The sequence below is a fragment of the Scyliorhinus canicula genome, chromosome 2, assembly GCF_902713615.1.
Source record: "Scyliorhinus canicula chromosome 2, sScyCan1.1, whole genome shotgun sequence".
NCBI classification, from domain to species: domain Eukaryota; kingdom Metazoa; phylum Chordata; class Chondrichthyes; order Carcharhiniformes; family Scyliorhinidae; genus Scyliorhinus; species Scyliorhinus canicula.
The window spans coordinates 68,889,685-68,909,123 of NC_052147.1; positions in this window are offsets into that span (position 1 = coordinate 68,889,685).

A 19,439-nucleotide genomic window follows, 5' to 3' on the forward strand; every position below is an offset into this window, starting at 1 on the left:
TTAGAATGAGTGGAATTTTTTTTAAGTGTTGTTTCAGGCGGGAAAAGGGAAAGGTAGCTCGTCAGCTGCCTTGCCAGGTTTCCCCCTCTGTATTTTTAAACATAGAAACTAAAAGGAAATAGGTGGGTCCCACAACATCTTGCTGAAGAACCCGCTCCGCCAGAAACCTCGGTTCCTCGTGAAAAGAAATAAAAGCAGAAACTCCCTATAGACCATCCCCCAATGGACCCCCTCCCTTCACCACGGAATCACCTCCAATAACGTACATGGAAATCAGCCTCCCCCCCCCCCCCCCCCACCACCACCACCACCACCACCCCCCCCCCCCCCCCCCCCCCCGCCCCCCACCCCACCCTCCGGCAACACACGGAATCCGGAATCCTCCCCAAACAGACAGGGAATCTCTCTCTCTCACAGGGAACATGCCCCTCAACCCTGAACATCACCAATGGATATTCCGCACCACCCCCCAACCCCCAGCATTACCTGGGCACTGCCTCCTAGGCACTGCTAGGGTACAGCCTGTCATGACCCTCTCCCCACTGGGGGCTGTACTCAACTGTGCTCCCTTAGCAGCTCCTGTTTGTCAAGACCTTTATAAATGTCACATATATAATAATAATAAACATCACTTATTATTACAAGTAGGCTTCAATGAAGTTACTGTGAAAAGTCCACATTCCGGCACCTGTTTGGAGAGGCTGGTACCGGAATTGAACCCGCACTGCTGGCATTGTTCTGCATTATAAGCCAGCTGTTTAGCACTCTGTGCTAAACCAGCCCTATGCGGGATGGGCGGGGGGGAGTTTGCTACAGAGGGAGCTAATGTGGCCGAGAAGCCCGCTAACTGGGTGCCAATGGGGCTCATGATCTTTCATAGCAGAAACCCCATTAGATATTTTGTCAGCTGCTGTGGGAGGCCACACATCTTAGAGTAATAAATTGATGCACGATCAATTGGACGAGAGTTGAATACAACTGAGGCTTTACTACTCTAAGATGTGTAGCCTCCCACAGCAGCTGGCGAAATGGCTGCTGTACGGAGGACACACATATTTATACTCCACCTACTGGGCGGAGCCAGCAGGCAGGGACTACCGCTGTACCTGTAGTACAGGGTCTTACCGTACATCACCTAATATATGTGCAACAGTGGTTTACCACAATCAGTTGCAAGAGGCAGGGACAATCTCAACATGAAATCTTGGACACGTAAAAGTCATTTTGGGACTCCTGTTAGATTCTCCACCCACTCCAGCCTTCCTGTCTGCCAAAAACATAGGTGTAAAATCCCTGCCCCCTCCCCATTCATTGTCTCTCTTACTTCTATGGATGTTTTTATCATAAAGAAATTAATATACAAACATATGTTATTTAATATAGAGTTTAGCAACAATTCACTTTCTTTGTAGCAACTTTGGCCATTTCTGTTTGTTATTTTACGCAGAATTGCAGTTTGGATATGTTATTTAATCTCTCCTGCTTTACACCCAATCACAAATCTTGGGTGAGATTCTCCAGTCCGCCGCCGCGTTGTCCTGGGCGGCACACCCTCGCCGGCAGCGGGATTCTCCGTTCCCGCCACCTTCCAATGGGATTTCCCATTGTGGCCCTCCCCCCACGCAATCCACCAGGAAACCCATGGGTGTGTGTGCCCTGCCGGCAGAACGGAGTTTCTAACCAGCGGAGAATCCCGCCCAACTTCTCTTTGGTTCTCCCCCCACCCCATACCACTTATCTGCATCTTTACTTGCTCAAAAGATGCTACATCTCCAATCTTGTCCACTTCTGATGAAACGTCAGTGGATTGTTAACTCCGATTCTCTCTCCACAGTGACTGCCAGGCATGCTGAGTGCCTCTCTTTTTTGATTCCAGGTTTTGAGCATCTGCAGAATTTTGCACTTGCATAGTTAATAATCTAATAAAAAAGGAACATTTATCGACCACAACAGGATCGAATTCAATGTTTGGTTTAAAAAGGAGAAAATTAACACAATTACTAAAATTCTATATTTTGGTACAGTTAACTTTAACAGGATGAGACAGATAAGAGCAAACTGCTTGAAATTATTGATTGAACTATAGTGGGAAGTGTTCAAAAACAAATTTAGCTAAATGTAGGATCAGTATATACTCCTACGGGGAATAAACTCTACTTATCAAATAAAACAGCTATGGCCAACAAAAGGAGTGGAAGATGATTGTTACAGACAGGAGAGAGACAGGCAAACAGTACTTATTACCTCTCACCATCAGTCGGTAAGTAGAAGGTGTTTTGAATTATTTGAAAATATGCTGCAGTGGTGTGTTTTCCCAAACCCACAGTTTGGGTGATTCAATTTACTAGTAACCCACAGAAAACCTACGTTATGATTAATTCAGAAGGTTAGAATATTTCACATTCAAATCCCAGGAGAGTTTTGGTTTCCCCGCCACTGCGCAAACACACACAGATCAAAGTGCAGGATAGAAAAATGAGTTTTACAACTATGGATAGCAACATGATAAGAACCACATTTTAATAAGGTCACAGGGGGCTGGATTCTGTGATTCTGGGGCGATGTCCCCACGCTGGTGTGTGAACGGTGGTACTTTACGCCAGAAAAACTGGCGCAAAACGGCAAATGATTGCCCATTTTGCTGGGGCTAGCAGGGCGGCAGTGTCAAGCAGCAGCTCTTGCCGGGTCCTTGGCTGCACATGGGCAAGGTGGTGGCCACTCACGGACCCGGCCTGCGAAATAGTCCCCCCCCCTTTGGCCGGCTTGCATGCCCCGGACCACCCCGCCCCCAACCCCGAATAATGTCCCCCCCGGCTCGCGCATCGGCCCTCCCCCAAACTGTGGCGGTGCAGGACTAAGTCCACAGCTGCCAGGTTGAGTTCCTGAGGGTGAGACCACATACTACCCACGCCGTCGGGAACTCAGCCGGTCGGGGGCAGAGCATCAGGGGGTAGGCCTCAGGCAATGTCCTGAGGCCGTCGATACGTGGCATGGCATAGTCCTAGAGGACACCGCTTTGGAAGGGGCAGAGCATCACGAAAGCTGCGCCACCCCCGATTTGGAGGAACTTGGATTCTCCGGCCCTACGCTGAACGTGATTTCGGCGTCGGTGACCGGAGAATCCAACCCAGGGAGTCCACACCAAGTAAGAATAAAGAACTTTGGTTAATTTACAGTTACGTTATATACAATGCCCAATATATCCCGACCAGGGCTCTCCACGATTGGTGCCTTACCAGCCAACCTGCTATACCTGGCTGAAAGGAGTTTCCCAACCCCACAGTGGGGGAGCTCGCATGTCACAAGAACTAAGGCAATTTAATCATTCCCACCCCGTAAGACCCATGTGGAATATGACATTCCTTCCTCCCAAAGTATGAAGACACCCTCGATGGCCGACAAGGAGGAGAAAGTGCAGCAGGTGGAGAACGCGGACCCTCTTCAGCTCCAGTGAAACGTTGAGTCCCCAAAGCGCTTAATCAGGCGACATATACGTCGAAGGGGAATGTCGTCTTGGCAGGAACGCCGTCGACGAATCTGCATCGTAGACCTCAGACATCTGCGTTTCCATATCCACTTTTGAATGTCAGCGATGACACAGACTGGAGGCATCACAGCAAACTGTTCAGCAATGGATTTGGAGGATCCAAGATTTTTCTGATGAATCTCATGAAGGACCAACCGTCGCGAGTGAACATGATCCTAATTTCATTGCATCAGTTGCCTCAGGATCCGAACTTGGTGAGAGACTGGTTCCATTTGACGGTCGCCAATCTCAAAGAGCCAGCGAGCACCGTCGGTGAAGTTACGAATGAACACTGCATTGTCAAATGCAAAGTGTCGGAAAGGTCAACATCAAACTGCACAATGCCCTTGCAATTCCTGGTTATGATGTCCCTTTGCGCTGATGTTTGGGAGAAGTAAACTAAGTCAGGTATGAAGCCGACGCCCCATGAGCATCTCAGCAGGGGCCAACCCAGTTACTGCATGCGGCGTGGTCCTGTACGAGAACAAAAAACATGCCAGCCTGGTGTCCATCGAGTCCGAAGTCTGCTTCTTTAGCCCCCACTTAACCATATGTACGGCCCTCTTTGTCAAGCCATTTGATGTTGGATAGTATGGGGCAGTGCAGTCATGCTGAATCTTTTTTCCCTCATGAAAGCGACTAATTCTTCACTCGTGAAAGAGGCCCAGTTATCTGTTACGCACACCTCCGGGATTCCATGGGTCAAAAAATAAATGCGCAATCAGTCGCCTGGGAGGTAACTGTCGCCATCATGTGGACCTCCAGCCACTTGGAGTGGGTGTCCACCAGGATAAAGAACATTGAATCCTGGAATGGATCAGCGAAATCGGTGTGCACCTGAGCCCTAGGGCACTCCGTCCACTCCCAAGGGTGTAGGGTTGCTGCCACTGAAGCCTCTGGTGCTCTTGACAGATGGAGCACAGCTGAGCCAAAGTCTCTGATTCATGTCCAAACCTTGAAAGTAAAGCAGATTAATCCTCATTGCCAGTTTAATAAGGGCATGGAGGGGGGTGGGGGGGCTACACCGAGTAAGAATAAAGAACTATGGTTTAATTACAGTTACGTTAAATACAACTCACGGTAGATCCCTACCAGGTCTCTTGACGGTTGGTGCCTTAATGGCTGACCTTTTATACATAGCTGAATGGAGTTCCAGCGCCCCTCAGTGTGGGAGCTCATACTCCATGAGAAGCACAGGGAAGATAATCATTCCCAACCCATAGGTCCCGCAGGGGATATTACAAAAATGAAAGTGTGCTTAAGCAAATGTAAGGTGTAAAATACGGATGAGAACCAAGAGTAATACAGAAGGTTCAGAGGGGAGGTGAAAAAGCATATTAGAGTAGCAAAGAGAGATTATGAGACAGGCAGTCAACATGTAGGGGAACCCTAAAGTCATCTATAGACATATAAATAGTAAAAGGATGGCAAAAGGAAAAGGAGGAGTGAGGCTGATTAGGGACCAAAAAGGGAATTTACACATGAAGGCTGGGGGCATGTCGGAGGTATTAAATGAACACTCTCCATCCGTCTTTATCAAGGAGCTAGATGCTATCCAGGACATAGTGACAAATAAGGAAACTGTGTCCCTGGAATGGTTAAAAATTGATGCCGAGGAAATATTGAGTAGACTGTCAGTACTTAAATTTGACAAGGGACCAGGACTGGATGAGATGCTTCCAAGGATATTGAAGGAAGTGAGAATGGAAATTGCAGGGGTGCAGGCCATAATCTTCCAGTTGTCTCTCAGGAGAGGTGCTGGGGACTGGAGAATTGCACATGTTACACCATTCTTCAAAAGAAGTTGTAAGACTAGCTCCAGCAATTACAGACCAGTCGGTTTAAAATCAGCGGTGGACAAGCTTCTAAAAGCAATTATTCAGGATAGAATTAGTAGTAACATAGAAAAATGTGGATTGATTAGGGAGAGCCAGAATGGATTTCTGAAGAGGAAATTGTGTTGAACCAACTTGCTGGTGTTTTGATGAGGATTATGCTGTTGATGTGGATCCAAAAGTGGCTGAATAATAGGAAGCAGAGAGTGATGATCAATGGATACTTTGCAGGCTGGAGGAAGGTTCATTGTGGTGTTGCACGGGGCAGTATTGGCACCCTCCCTGATATATATTGATGATCTAGATCCTGGTGTGCAGTGGCCAATTTCAAAGTTTGCAGATTATACAAAACTTTGAAATATTGTAAACTGTGAACAGGACAATGTAGAACTTCAAAAGGACATAGAAAAGTTGTGGAGTGGGCAGATAAAGTTCAATGCAGTGAAGTGTGAGGTGATGCATTTTGGTAGGAAGAAAATGGGAAGATACTATAAAATCAGTGGTAAAGGAGCAGAGGGACCTGGGTATATACGTGCATAAATCATTGAAAGTGGTAGGCCAGGTGGACGGAGCAATTAATAAAGCATGGAGTACCCTGAGCTTTACTAGAGCCAGCAGTACACATAAAGAATAGGGGCATAGCATCCAAGAGTAAGGAGGGTATGCTGAACTTATATAAGATGCTAGTTAGACATCAACTAGAAACTTGTGTACTATTCTGGGCACCACACTATAGGAAGGATGTGAACGCACTGGGGAGGGTGCAGATGAGGTTTATAAGAAAGGTTCCATGGGTGAGAAACTTCAGTTATGAGGATAGATTGGAGAGATTGTGACTGTTCTTTTGAAAAGAAGAAGGCCAAGAGGAAATTTGATAGAGGTGTTCAAAATCAGAAGGGGGCTGGAAGGAACAGATAGGGAAAATCTGTTCACGCTCGTAAAAGAATCGAGAAGGAAGGGGCACAGATTTAAAGTGATTTGCAAAACAAGCAAATGTGATCTGAGAAAAAATGTTTTCCCACAAATGATTCAGGTCTGGAATGCACTGCTTGGAGGCAGGTTCAATCGAGGCATTCAAGTGGGTAGTAGATGATTATTTGAATAGAAACAGTGTGCAGATAAACAAGGGAAAAGGCACTAAGTCATGTTACTCGTTTGGAGAGGCGGTGCAGACACAATGGACCAAATGGCCTGCTTCTGTGCTGTAACAATTCTGTGATTCTGTGAATTACTTTGTGTCAGTTTGCGCAGAAGCAGATAATGGACCTGACATTACAGGGAAATTAACAATGAATGAAGCCTGGAACCCTCGAATGTTAACATAAACCAGGAAACAGTATTAGAACGACTATTGGTGTTAAAGACTGATATTTTCCTCCACGGGGTGTTAACATAAGTAACTGAGAAAATTGCAGCTGCCTTAGCCATAATTTTCCAAAATTTTCTCAATTCAGGAATTATGCATTCATCCATCTTTCACTCCGAACAGCTGGATGCGCCAATGCCAACTCTGAAGTTGGGCACCAGCCAACAACTCCTCATAAAACATGGAAAAATAATAGGTGGCACATTTACCAATCAGATGGAAAACCCAAGAATGCATTACTTCCCTTTATGAAGGGAGCACAATCCCATGGCAGATCAATAAACAGCCCGCTATCTTTACTAATTAACTCAATTCCCATATGTAACAAGATATGGTCTAACCAAATGAGACATTTTCCTCTTCTGTCATTTCCCACATGACTTTAGCTTTCTGATCAAGAATGACCTGCCCTGCCAAAGAGTAACGTGCAAAAAAATGCATAGCTGCATAGAAACCTTGGTGTATGTATCTTCAAGTTATCTGCTAGATAGCATTTATTCAGCATTAGTTGCCTACCCCTAATTGCCTTTGAGGGGCTAGTTAGGAGTCAACCACATTGCCGTGGATCTGGAGTCACATGTAGGCAGACCAGGTAAGGACAGCAGATTTCCTTTCCCTAAAGGATATTAGTGAAGCAGATGGGTTTTTACGACAATCGACAATGGTTTCATGGTCATCATTAGGCTTTTAATTCCAGATTTTCATTGACTTCAAATTGCATTATCTGCAGTGGTGGGATTCCATCCTGGGCCCCGATTGAAGTACGCTGGGTTTACTAGTCCAGTGACAATACCACAATGCCACCCCCTCCCCGCATGGTTTGAGCCAAATCTCATCAGGTGCTGTGCTGTGCTGCCTGCGCTGGCTTTGAAATGGGAACTCAGCTCGCTAGGTCTTTGAGATCAAGAACTCTCTGGCAAGCCAAAATAAGGATGGATTTGACACAGCCGTGCTCACTGAGTGCAAGCACTGCTTACTACCAATAAATAGAATGCTTGGATAACATAATTACAGGATCAGTACATGTTGAGACAAGAACATACCACATCATAGTGATTAAATTATTGTGCAAGAAATACGTAGAATCAAACAATCAAAGAGTTCAAAGGGAGGGCCAAGTTGGAACAGTTCTCAGGGGCAGTTGGAAATCTATACAGTAGGCGGCCAAAATTGATTACCTTGGAGTGTAGAGAAAGCACATTGTATATGTAAATAGTCATTACGCTACTGGTGCCTTTGTAATACATTTATATTCAATAATAAAGTGGTTGGCATAACATTGTGGGCCGAATGGCCTACACGGTGCTGAACTGTTCTATGTTAATACATTCTACCTTGAACTGCAATGACTCACCTATCAAAAGCCATAGATTCCTTATGAAAGACCATTCAGCCCATCTTAATTCATCAACCCTTTAATATCCTACCATTCTCCCAATGCTTTGGGAAAGTGGGCAGCATAATCAAAGATCCCTTCCACCCGGGTTATTCTCTCTTCCAACCTCTTCCATCGGGCAGGAGATACAAAAGTCTGAGAACACGCACCAACGGGTTCAAAACCAGCTTTGTTCCCGGCTGTTGTCAGACTTCTTAATTGTCTTCTCATGGATTGAACTGACCTCTCCATGCATCTGCTCTGCTGTGTGGCACTACACTCCGTAAGCTTCACCCGGTCTGTATCTATGTATTTGCATTGCATATTTATTGTATGTCCTATGTTTTTTCATGGATGGAACAATCTGTCTGGCCGGGATTCTGCAGTCAATGATGCCAGAATCACGTTCGGCAATCAGCCGGAGAATCAAAGTTCGCGCTGAAATCAGGTGCGACGCCGCTTTCGCGATGCTCCGCCCCCTTCAAAGCAGCAAATCGGCAGCCTCAGAACTTTGCTTGAGGCCCTCCTCTCGATGCTCCATCCCCGACTGGCTGAGTTCCCGACGGCGTGGGTCTCTTATGGTATTACTTGTCGGGAACTCGGTGTGGCAGCTGCGGACTCAGTCCAGCGCCACCACAGTCTGGGGAGGGCCGATCTGCGGGCAGGGGGTACTTTGGGAGGGGCTGGGGGCACTGTTGGGCGGTGGTCTGGGGGGTCACAGCCGGCCAAAGGGGGGCGCTATTTGTCAGGCCGGGTCTGCACTCGGCCGGCGCCATGTTGCAGATCGCGGCCGCTGCAGTCCGCCGCCCAGCAATTTTCTGGCCCTATCGGCAGCTAGAGCGGGCTCTCTATGCTGCCTGCATGCTAGCCCCCAGCCAAACAGAGGATTGGTGGCCATTTAGCGCTGCATGTTCGGTCATAAAACACCATCGTTCCCATGCCAGCCTCAGGACATAGCCTGAAAATCGGAGAATCCAGCTCAATACGTTTCACTGTACCTCGGTACACATGACAACAAATCAAATCCAATGCTGTATCCAAATGGTTTTTAAATGACTTCTGGTATTGTTACATATATTAATCATGTTTTACCTTCAGAAGGGTTTCCTGGTTGTTGTCCTAAAACTTCCTTTCACTAGTTTAAACCCATGTCCCCCTCGTCTGATAATGGAAATATAAATCAGGAGATATAAAATGGATTGCTGACTCGCTATCACTCATTGCACACTACTGCAAAAGTCAATATCAATGTGGGAAAGTGAGGTCATCTACTTTGGAACCGAGAAAGACAAAATGGAATATGTTTGTAATGGTGAGTCCAGGAGCTATGAAGGAACAAAGGGATTTAGGTGTCCATGTATACAAATCACTAAAGCTCATGCACAGGTACTACAAGTAATCAATACATCTAATGCATAGTTGGCATTCATTGCATTTTAAAAGTGTAAAAGAGATATTTCAGTTGTACAGGCCATTGGTTAGACTCTATCTGGAGTACTGTGTTCAGTTTCTGACACAAATGGCCGGATACTCCGATTCTGAGACTAAGTGCTGATGCCGGCATAGAAACGGTGGTGTTTTGCCACCAAAAAAATGTTGTAAAACGGCCTCCGATCCCCCATCTGTTGAGGAACTAACAGGCATGCAGCATAGAGCTCTCGGCTCCAGTTGCGGATCCGGCCGGAGAATTGCCGGGTCCCTGTCCGCGCATGCGCAGAGTGGCGACCTGCAGCGGCTCTGGCACGCAACATGGCGCCAGCCACGCACGGAACCGGCCTGCCAAATAGTGAGCCCCATTGGCCAGGTTCATCCCGGACCACCCCTCACCAGTGCCCCCAGCCCCCGTCAAAGCCCCCCCCCCTTCCCACCCGTGGATCGGCTCCCCCTCCCTGACTGTGGAGGTGCTGGACTTAGTCCGTAGCTGCCACGCTGATTTCCCGAAAATAAATACCACACGCGACCGTCGCCATCGGGAACGCAGCCTATCGGGGGTGGAGCATCAGGGGAGTGCCTCAGGTAACATCCTGAGGCCGTCCCGATGGTGTGTGGTGTATTCCTGGAGTACACCATTTTGGATGGGGCGGAGCATCGCAAAAGCGATGCCGGCCCCGATTTCAGCGCCATCATGGATTCTCCAGCCGATGGCCGAACGTGATTTTGCTGTCGGAGACCAGGAATCCCGCCCAAAGCCTCTTGAAGGATATATTGCCCTTGAAAGGGCCGTAACACAGATTTGCCAAAACTACATCAGAGATTAAAGCATTAAATCATGTGACCAAATTATATACTCTTGGATTGCATTGCTGAGTCTAGAATGCTGAGGGGTGATCTAATCAAAGTGTTTCAATGATAAAAGGTTTCGATAGGCTTTAAAAAAAGGAATTATTTCCTATTGTGGGGGAATCCAGAACAAGAGGGCATGATCTTTTTTTTTAAATTTAGAGTGCTCAATTCATTTTTTCCAATTAAGGTGCAATTTAGCGTGGCCAATCCACCTAACCTGCACTTCTTTGGGCTGTTGGGGTGAAACCCACGCAAACACGGGGAGAATGTGCAAACTCCACATGGACAGTGACCCAGAGTCGGGATTGAACCTGGGACCTCAGCGCTGTGAGGCGACAATGCTAACCACTGCACCACCGTGCTGCCCAGAGGGCATTCTCTTAAATTATTGCAAATCCACACATGCGTATAATCAACAAGCAATTTTTCAAACAAATAGCGTTGAAAATGCAAAATTTGTTCCGTCAAATGTCATGATTACCGAGTCAACTGGAATTTTCAAAACCAAGATAAATTCTTGTCAGTTAAAGGTATCAAGGAGTATGAAACAATAGTAAGTAAACAGAGCTGAGCTGTAGGGCGGCATGTGGCGCAGTGGATAGCACTGGGGCTGAGGATGCGCGTTCATATCCCGGCCCTGGGTCACTGTCCATGTGGAGTTTGCACATTCTCCCCCTGTCTGCGTGGGTTTCACCCCCACAACCCAAAGGTGTGCAGGTTAGGTGGATTGGCCATGCTATATTGCCCCTTAATTGGAAAAAAAATAATTGGGTACTTTAAATCTATTAAAAAAAACAGAGCTGAGCTACATTCCAACATGATCTAATTAAATGGTGTAACAGGTTTAAGAGACTGAATGACCTCCTCCTGTTCCTACATTCACAGTCTTCAGCCAATTGCTTAACCCTTCTCAAGGTTTACCCCAAAAGCCCAATGCTTTCGGAAAACAAATAGCTCTTTAATTAAGATAGAAGATTGTGAGAAGACATTTGTCAGTCATAATGCGAGATACACCATTAGGTTGTCGAGGAACACGTTTCAGAGATGCAGTCAGAAGTGGCCCCCTGTCAGAAATGAACTTACATCAGAACAGGGCCACCTCAGTTTGAAGATTAATTTTTAACACAGGAGCAGTAAAACACTTCCTGAGATATTGACCTTTCAGGTTGCAGCCGGGACAAGCACTCGAAGAGATGAAAGCAAAGAGAAATAAAAATCCAGAGGAGGCCTGATCTTCGGAGAAAGTGCGTTAGCTTGAACCCACTTTGGAGTTATTGCATTTAAAAAAGATGTGTACTGACCTTGCGCTTTGTTATTCATGAAGGCGAGAGTCATAAAGAAAGGTGTACGGTTGCTGGGTTACGGGGATAGGGTAGATACGTGGGCTGGAGTAGGGTGATCTTTGCTCGACACAACATCGAGGGCCAAGGGGCCTGTTCTATGCTGTACTGTTCTATGTTCTAAAGCTGATTTTTTTTCAATTTGTTGATAATGGGCGGGATTCTCTGTGTGAGTCCGCCTCACTACTGCTGCCAACAAAGATGGAGAATTTGGCACTCAGCTAAATCTCCATTCCTTGCAGTGGGAATGGAGAATTCCGCCAGCGTGAAGGAGCGTTGAATCAAAATCAATGTTGCGCATGCTAGGGGTGGAAAAAAATGACTGTTACATTATTGCATTATTGGGTGGATTCCGGATGAAAGGAATGTTCCTTCATTTGGAGGTAAAATGCAGAGGCAAACGAGAAGATATTTTGCTCAGAAAAGAAAATTTGAGGAATGAGATGTGTTCTGGTGTCCATTGCAGCGACCATCAAGGAGTTTTGAGTTTAGGTCATTATAATAAGACAGTAAAGGATCCTTTGGTAAAATCATAATAAGATAAAATCTGTGAACTGTATTAACAAAAATACATGGCCAGATGTCCATTTCTCCAGATGGTCTCATTAAGTTTGGCTGAACTCGAATATTCGTGAATGGTTAGCTAAGTAGGGGGTTCTGTTTTCACAAGCAGAAATGGAGTGTTTGTTTTGACTGATTGAACTCTTTATGAAGTTATGAGTTTTACTTTATTTGAACTGTTTATTTCAGTGCCTGTATGTTTATTTGGATAAATTAGGTGTGAAGTGAGGTAAAACCTCTGTTATTGATACTACAATAGCTCTTTTTGATTGGTGCTTTTAGAGGATTGTAAAAACAGCTTTTCAAAGCATTTTTTAATTGGTGTATTTGAATATATTTCATGACTTGCCACTGTTATCATATGGCTCATTGGTTCGACATTTGGTTTGCGAGAGATAAGTGAGAATAAGATGGAGGGTCAGTGAGCAGGAGAATCGGGGAGGAAAACAGCGAACCAGATGGCTGATGGACGGAAATAAGCAACATGGAGGAAGGAAGGAGTGAGCGAGGAGGGTCAGGAAGCAGGCTAGGTGGTGAGTGGGAGGTCTGAGGGGGAGAGAAGGTGAACATGAGGGAGGTGATAAGCAGGAGGGTTGGTGAATGGGAGAGACGGCCAGTGAGTACAAGATGGCAAGAAGGAGCGAAGGCAAGTGGGCGGAAGATAAGCGGAAAGAATAAGTTGTTAAGTGTTAGTCAGAAGGTTTTGGGGCCAGTTAGATTCAAGGCAGCCAGTTGGTGTTGACTGTAAAAATTACAAGTCAGCAATGCATCCCATCCGACTTCCGGTTGCGGTGATGCAGAGCTAAGCCGCACGTTTGGAAGCTCCCGCTATTTTCGGTCTTTTGGTCTCTTTTAAGGGCCCGTAGCGGTATTGCTTGGACTTTTCCCTGTGTGGGAACACTTCCTCTAAGATTCTCCGCCAGTGCATGGTCTGGACCAGGAGCGGAGCGGTCAAAAAATCGGCTTTGGAGCAGAGAAAGGTGCGAGGCAGGAAAGGCAAGATGGCGGCGGGCGGGGAATCAGCAGCGTGGCAGCAGTGGGCACGGGAGCAGCAGGAGCTGCTTCAGCGTTCCTTCAGGGAGCTGAAGGCAGCGATCCTGGAACCGCTTAAGGCCTCCCTGGATAAGCTCATGGCGACCCAGACGGCTCAGGGTGCGGAGATCCGAGAGCTTCGGCAAAAGGCCTTGGACAGCGAGGACGAACTCCTGGGCCTGGCAGTGAAGGTGGAGTCGCACGAGGCGCTCCACAAGGAGTGGTCAGCGAGGATGGAGGAGATGGAGAACCATGCCCGTCGGATGAACCTGTGGATTCTAGGCCTCCCAGAGGGGCTGGAAGGTTCGGATTTGGGGGCCTATGTGACTATGATGCTGAACTCGCTAATGGGCACGGGGTCGTTCCAGGGACCCTTGGAGCTGGAGGGTGCCCAACGGGTGCTGCTGAGGGAACCCAAGCCAAACGAGGCGCCTCGGGCGGTGCTGGTCCGTTTTCACCGCTTCGTCAACCGTGAGTGTGTGCTGAGATGGGCGAAGGAGGAGAAAAATGAAATGAAATGAAAATCGCTTATTGTCACGAGTAGGCTTCAATGAAGTTACTGTTAAAAGCCCCTAGTCGCCACATTCCGGTGTCTGTCCGGGGAGGCTGGTACGGGAATCGAACCGTGCTGCTGGCCTGCTTGGTCTGCTTTAAAAGCCAGCGATTTAGCCGAGTGAGCTAAACCAAGAGGAGTAGTAAGTGGGAGAATGCGGAGATCAGGATCTACCAGGACTGGAGTGCAGAGGTGGCAAAGAGAAGGGCTGGTTTTAATCGGACGAAGGCAGTGCTCCACAAGAAGGGGGTCAAGTTTGGCCTGTTGCAGCCGGCACGCCTCTTGGTCACTTATAAAGACCGCCAGCTCTACTTTGACTTTCCAGAGGAGGCCTGGGCTTTCGTTCAGGCAGAGACGCTGAACTTGAACTGAGGACTGGGGAACGGTGTACACAGCCCGGAGGCTTTGTCGTCCTTGGTATCCTTTCGCTTTTACCGGTTCTATTTGATTATGTCTTTTTGCTGTTCTGCTTTGTCGCTTTTTTGGGACTGTTATCTGTTTACTTGGGCGTTTTTTTTTTTCTTTCACTGGTTGAGAGTTTGAGAGTGGTTCGCGGTCCTGTTGGGTCATGTGCCCATCTTTTCCCGCGTGTTGGATCGGGGGGGCGGGGCTCGGGATGGAAACGCGGGCTTCTCTCCCGTGCTAGAGGAGCAGTGGGCGGGGCCGGCACTGGGGGGGGGGGGGGGGGGGGCGCGCGGTGGTTGTGTTGCACTGGGGAGGGTCATTGGGATGGCGGGTGCAGCCGGGGTCTGCAGGAGTTGGCTGACTTATGGAAGTACAATGGAAGGGGGTACGCAGCTAGGGGGGGCCCTAGCTTGGGGGGGGGGGGGGGGGGGTGGTACCGGGTTGCTGCTGGAATGGCCGAGAAGGAGCTGGAGCATGTAGAGGGGGTCAGGATGGGGGTCTGTCGCCGTGGGGAACGGGCTCAGCGGGGGGCGCGGGCAGGTGGCAGACTGAGGAGGGGTAATGGCTAGTCGACGGGGGAGGGGAGCAGGTAGCCCCCTTATCCGGCTGATAACCTGGAATGTGAGGGGACTGAATGGCCAGTCAAACGGGCCCGCGTGTTTGCGCACCTGAAGGGGCTGAAGGCGGATGTGGCCATGCTTCAGGAGACGCACCTTAAGGTGGCGGCTCAGGTTAGATTGAGGAGGGCATGGGTAGGCCAAGTGTTTCATTCGGGGCTGGATGCAAAAAATCGGGGGGGGGGGGGGGGGGTGGCGATCCTGGTTGGGAAGAGGGTAACGTTTAAGGTGTCGAATGTGGTGGCAGACAGCGGCGGGAGGTATGTGATGGTAAGCGGCAAGCTGCAGGGGGAGCGGGTGGTGCTGGTCAATGTATACGCCCCGAATTGGGACGATGCGGGTTTCATGCGGCGCATGTTGGGCCGGATTCCAGATTTGGAGGCGGGGGGCCTGATAATGGGGGGGGTTCAACATGGTGCTGGATCCGCCACTGGATCGATCCAGATCCAGGACGGGTAGGAGGCCTGTGGCAGCTAAGGTGTTGAGGGGGTTTATGGACCAGATGGGAGGGGTGGATCCATGGAGGTTTGCGAGGCCGAGGGCCAGGGAATTTTAATACTTCTCCAATGTGCATAAGGCCTATTCCCGGATTGATTTTTTCATTATGAGTAGGGCGCTGATTGCGAGGGTGGAGGATGCTGAGTATTCGGCGATAGCCATTTCTGACCATGCCCCACACTGGGTGGACCTCGAGCTGGGGGAGGAGAGAGACCAGCGCCCGCTTTGGCGCTTGGAGGTGGGGCTGCTGACGGACGAGGAGGTGAGCGGCCGGGTTCGAGGATGTATCGAGAAGTACCGGGAGACCAATGACAATGGGGAGGCCCGAGTGGGGACGGTCTGGGAGGCGCTGAAGGCTGTGCTTAGGGGGCAGTTGATCTCCATTCGAGCCCACAGGGAGAGGAGAGAGCAGAGAGAGAGGGAGAGACTGGTGGGGGAGATGGTGAGGGTGGACAGGAGATACGCGGAGGCTCCGGAGGAAGGAATGTTGTGGGAGCGGCGTAGTCTCCAGGCTGAGTTCGACTTGCTAACCACCAGAAAGGCGTAAGCTCAGTGGAGGAAGGCACAGGGAGCGGTGTATGAATATGGGGAGAAGGCGAGCAGGATGCTGGCACACCAGCTCCGTAAGCGGGATGCGGCCAGGGAGATTGGTGGAGTTAAGGATAGGGGAGGAAATGTGGTGCGCAGGGGGGTAGACATTAATGGAGTCTTCAGGGACTTTTATGAGGAACTGTATCGGTCCGAACCCCCAGCGGAGGAGGGGGGGATGGGGCGCTTTTTGGACCGGCTGAGGTTCCCGAGGGTGGAGGAGGGACAGGTGGAGGGACTGGGGGCACCGGTTGAGCTGGAGGAGCTGGTCAAAGGGATAAGGAGAATGCAGTCGGGGAAGGCGCCGGGGCCGGATGGGTTCCCGGTCGAATTCTATAAGATGTATGCAGACCTGTTGGGCCCCTTGTTGGTTAGGACCTTCAACGAGGCAAGGCAAGAGGGGGCTCTGCCTCCGACGATGTCTCGGGCGCTGATTTCCTTGATCCTTAAGCGGGACAAGGATCCCCTGCAGTGTGGGTCATACTGGCCGATCTCACTCTTAAATGTAGACGCCAAGCTGTTGGCGAAGCTTTTAGCCACGAGGATAGAGGACTGTGTGCCGCAGGTTATCCACGAGGATCAAACGGGGTTCGTGAAGGGGAGGCAGCTGAACACTAACATACGGAGGCTCTTGAATGTTATAATGATGCCGGCAGTAGAAGGGGAGACGGAGATAGTGGTGGCGTTGGACGCGGATAAGGCCTGTGATAGGGTTGAGTGGGGGTACTTGTGGGAGGTGCTGGAAAGGTTCGGGTTTGGGGAGGGGTTTGTCAGGTGGGTGAGGCTGTTATATGAGGCCCCGATGGCGAGCGTGGCCATGAATAGGAGGAGGTCGGAGTATTTTTGATTATACCGAGGGACGAGGCAGGGGTGTCCCTTGTCCCCCCTGCTTTTTGCGCTGGCAATTGAACCCCTGGCCATGGCGCTGAGGGAGTCGAGGAACTGGAGGGGGCTGGTGTGGGGTGGGGAGGAGCACCGAGTGCCGCTCTATGCGGATGACCTATTGTTGTATGTGGCGGACCGGTGGGGGGAATGCCGGAGGTGATGAGGATTCTCCGGGAATTTGGGGATTTCTCGGGGTACAAGCTCAACTTGGGGAAGAGCGAGCTGTTCATTGTACACCCGGGGAACCAGGAGGGGGGGGAATTGGTAGGCTCCCACTAAAGATGGCAGAGAGGGTCTTCAGGTTCTTGGGGGTCCAGGTGGCCAGGAGCTGGGGGGCCTTGCAAAACCTTAATCTCACAAGGCTGGTGGAGCAAATGGAGGAGGAGTTTAAGAGATGGGACATGTTGCCGCTGTCGCTGGCGGGTAGGGTGCAATAAGTCAAGGTGACGGTGCTCCCGAGATTTCTGTTCCTGTTCCAGTGCCTTCCCATCCTTATCCCGAAGGCCTTTTTCAGGTGGGTTAACAGGAGCATTACGGAGTTTGTGTGGGCGCACGGGACCCCGAGGGTGAGAAGGGTGTTCTTGGAGCGGGGCAGGGATGGGGGGGGGCTGGCGCTGCCCAACCTCTGTGGGTATTATTGGGCTGCCAACGCAGCGATGGTGCGTAAGTGGGTAATGGACGGGGAGGGAGCAGCATGGGAGGATGGAGATGGCATCCTGTGTGGGCACGAGCCTGGAGGCGCTGGTAACGGCGCCGCTGCCGCTCCCTCCAACGAGGTATACCACGAGCCCGGTGGTGGCGGCTGCCCTCAAAATTTGGGGGCAATGGAGATGGCACGGGGGGAGGTGGGGGCCTTGATGAGGTCCCCGATACGGGGGAACGACCGGTTTGTCCCGGGGACAACTGATGGCAGGTTCCTGAGTTGGCACAGGGTGGGTGTTAGGAGGTTGAGGGACCTGTTTGCAGACGGGAAGTTTGCGAGCCTGGGTGAGCTGGAAGGGAGGTTCGGGCTCCCCCCGGGGAACACCTTTAGGTACATGCAGGTAAGGGCGTTTGTCAGGCGGCAGGTGGCGGAGTTCCCTCTGCTGCCGCCGCGTGGGGTCCAGGACAGGGTGCTCTCGGGGGTGTGGGTTGGAGAGGGGAGGATCTCGGCAACGTACCAAGTACCCGGGCAGCACGGTAGCATTGTGGATAGCACAATCGCTTCACAGCTCCAGGGTCCCAGGTTCGATTCCGGCTTGGGTCACTGTCTGTGCGGAGTCTGCACATCTTCCCCGTGTGTGCGTGGGTTTCCTCCGGGTGCTCCGGTTTCCTCCCACAGTCCAAAGATGTGCAGTTTAGGTGGATTGGTCATGATAAATTGCCCTTAGTGTCCAAAATTGCCCTTAGTGTTAGGTGGGGTTACTGAGTTATGGGGATAGGGTGGAGGTGTTGACCTTGGGTAGGGGGTAGGTGCTCTTTCCAAGAGCCGGTGCAGACTCGATGGGCCGAATGGCCTCCTTCTGCACTGTAAATTCTATGTAAGTAAGTGATGCAGGAGGTAGACGAGGCCTTGGTGGAGGAGCTGAAGGGTAAATGGGAGGAGGAGCTAGGTGAGGAGATTAAGAAGGGGACGTGGGCGGACGCCCTAGGAAGGGTGAACTCCTCCTCTTCTTGTGCGAGGCTTAGCCTCATACAGTTTAAGGTGCTGCATAGGGCTCACATGACCGGGACAAGGATGAGCTGGTTCTTTGCGAGCGAGGACAGGTGTATTAGGTGCTCAGGGAGCCCAGCAAACCATGCCCATATGTTCTGGACTGAAGACTGACATTCAGCTTTCCGGTTGGACAGATCAGTTTTCACTCCAGATCATGACCATCTTTAAAGAAAACAAATTAGTGGGTGTGGTTTACGGCATCAATGTGGCAGAACGGGGCCTGATAGAGCCGGCAACCAGCTTCAAAGAGATCGGGGCGCCATCTTTAAAGAGTGCCCCAATCAGAACTGCAGGTTTACTCTCTCCCAGCTCCCGGAAAATCATTTTTAAAAATAAATTTAGCGTACCCAATTATTTTTTCCAATTAAGGGGCAATTTAGTGTGGCCAATCCACCTATCCTGCACATCTTTTGGGTTGTGGGGGTGAAACCCATGCAGACACGGGGAGAACGTGCAAACTCCACACGGACAATGACCCAGGGCCGGGATTCGAACCTGTGTCCTCAGCGCCGTGGGCAACAATGCTAACCACTGTGCCACCGAGCTGCCCCCCCCCCCCCCCCCCCACCCCCCGGAAAATCATCAAGCCACCCACCAAACCCAGACAATGATTGAAGCCACCCACCCACACCCCCTCCCTTGGCCCGGACAATCATTGGGGGTTCCTCTCCCACCACCGCAAAACTATCGCCAGGATCTCCATCCCCCAGAGACCGTTCCCCCTCATGCCGTCCTCACTTCATGTTCTCTCCCTCAGCCCACCAGACATAACTGCAAACCCTCCCCCCAACCAATGGGACTACTACAAGGCCTTGGCTCTGTCCCCTTGTAATGCCCTGGCTCAGGTTGGCACTACTATCTGGCACAGGCTAGCAGTGC